The sequence below is a fragment of the Larimichthys crocea genome, chromosome III (genome assembly GCF_000972845.2).
Source record: "Larimichthys crocea isolate SSNF chromosome III, L_crocea_2.0, whole genome shotgun sequence".
Taxonomy (NCBI): domain Eukaryota; kingdom Metazoa; phylum Chordata; class Actinopteri; family Sciaenidae; genus Larimichthys; species Larimichthys crocea.
Genome location: NC_040013.1, coordinates 24,625,198 through 24,627,975, shown reverse-complemented (window position 1 = coordinate 24,627,975; position 2,778 = coordinate 24,625,198).

Here is a 2,778-nt window from a genome sequence, read left to right as displayed (position 1 = left end):
GTCAGCCGAATGAGTCTGTGGCTGTCGTAGAAAACAGAAAGATAGGTCCTTGTGAATGTGTCTTTGGTTCGTTTTTTTTTAATACCGTCAAAATATCTTTAAAAACAAACAAACAACTGATTTGTATTCGAGGTCTTATTTGCTTCCTCTTCCGCAGTGTTCAAATTTAAAAGCGGAAAACGATAAGGTCACTTCATGCTTCCGTTCAACTTCCACAACACTGGATTTATTGTCACCAGCGCCCCCTGACTGCCGCGGAGGAGTCTGTTTCAACACAGACAGTAAATCCGGTTGTTAGGCAGTTAAACTGTTTGTCACCACCCCCTCCACATTTAAGCGCGTTGCTTGTTCGGGATAAATATTTCACCAGTAATGCATGCCATCACTCCATCAATACATGGCCAGCATCACTGATACAAGGGGGCTAGGTCATAATTACAATTTGTACGTCACCTCACATTTCTCCCTACTCCTACTTGTAAATTAACACTGCCAACTTTCTGTATATACCTCGATATTTTATTATGTATAGTTTGCCTTTATAGTATATTTTATTTTTTGTTGTCACCTTGTGTAATGCTGCTGCCTACAACTATAATTTCCCAGCGTTGGGATAAAGAAAGTATATCTATCTAGCTATCTATCTATCTATCTATCTATCTATCTATCATATCTATCATCTAGCTATCTATATATCTATATCTATCTATCTATCTAATACAAGAATTGTATCACAGAGCGCAATAAGTGTTGTTACACATAGGTTGTTGTTAATGATGCTGCATACCCAGGGTGGTAATATTAGAGCATGCCTCTTGAATGTGAAAGGAGTTAACAGTCAGGAGAGGAAGTGTAGGGCTCTTCCTCCACAGTTTCGTTCAAACTGTATTTAAACAAACAATATAACATGGAACAATGACAAACTCAGGAAAAACATAATAATCAATACATTTTGAAGTAAAGTCACACTTCATGAGAAACCAAACAAAACAATGATTGGGGCTGGTGGTAGTATATCACATACTCAACATATAACAGATATAAAGAGGCAGATGAGAGGAACAACAATAAATAACAGTTTCAAACTAATGCAACGATGATATAAACAAGTGAATCCATACTAATGAAATACAAGGTGTTTAGGATAGGTAAGTTCTTCTATAAGTTGTGGCATGGGGATTTATTCGTTTCAGAACATTTTTGTAATAATGTGATGAGATTATTCATTAAAATTAATTTGATAGTCTTTGGAGGATTACTCCTGTTCAAATATTTTTCCAAAATAAAATATTTCAATATTTATCATCACAGTAACAGTGTTACACACACATTATAGCTGTAAACACTCAGCATTGAGAAAAATACACAGGTTGGTTTGGTGCTTAATAAGGAGTAAACATTTATAAATCATCACTTTAAAAGTTACATACGTTTGTTTTTGGTGCCTGTTTGTTTCCCAGATATATTAGTGGGTGTGTGAATGGTGTATAAGAGACATTAACTTAAGAACTTTGTAGAAAAGCGCTTTATGAAGTTCAGTCCATTTCCTTGTATTAGTTTACGGGCAGATCTGCCACATCCATATGGCGGACACGTTGACGTATCGCGACCAATGACCACCCGCCTCAATGCGGCGTCTATGTATACATGTCTAATGTATATATGTCTCACTGTGTAAATAGGTCTGTGTATATATGTCTATGTATTATGTCATGTATACATGTCTATGTATATATGTCTGTGACATATGTCTATGTATATATGTCTATGTATACATGTCTATATATATATGTCTGTGTATATATGTCTATGTATATATATCTATGTATATATATCTATATGTCTGTGTATATATGTCTATGTATACATGTCTATGTATACATGCCTGTGTATATATGTCTATGTATACATGTGTATGTTTATATGTCTGTATATATATGTCTGTGTATGTTGTCTAGTATATATATCTATGTATATATATCTATAGTCGGTGGTATATATGTCTATATATACGTCTAGTAAATGTCTGTGTATATATGTCTATGATTACATGTCTATGTATATATGTCTGTGTATATATGTCTATGTATACATGTCTATGTATGAGAGTCTATTATATACATGGTCTGTGTATATATGTCTATGTATACATGTCTATGTATATATGTCTATGTATATATATATCTATGTATATATATTATATGTCGTTGTATATATGTCTATGTATACATGTCTATGTCATAAATGTCTGTGTATATATGTCTATCATACATGTCCAATGTATATTATGTACTATGTATATATGTCCGATGTATACATGTCTATGTTATAGGGGACAATAGGACCCCTCCTATTGGAGACCGGAGCAGAGGACGGCCATCAACATGGACCAATCAGGAGAGGAGGTTTGAACCACAACAGGAATTCACGCTGTAAGTTCGGCATTATTTTTTGGGACGTTGGCTGCAGCAAGTCGCTCCTCTTAGATCAGTGAACTTCCAGAACAAAGAGACTCCGTGTCATGTTGTTTTTTAATTCATTCAAAGCTCAAGAATATTTTTTTAAAGCGACTAAACAAGACGCTGCTCCATCCATCCATGGCGGGGACGCAGCTGCTCAGACTGCAGGTCAACGAGGCGACTGCTGGGCGGCTGCCGAGGAGATCTTTGACTTGTTTGAAAAGACGATAGCAGAGTATCAGGATGAAGTGCCGCTCCAGGACAGAAATCACCAGCTGAGAAAGCAGCTCGAGCAGCTGACGTTTAAGCCGGAGTGATG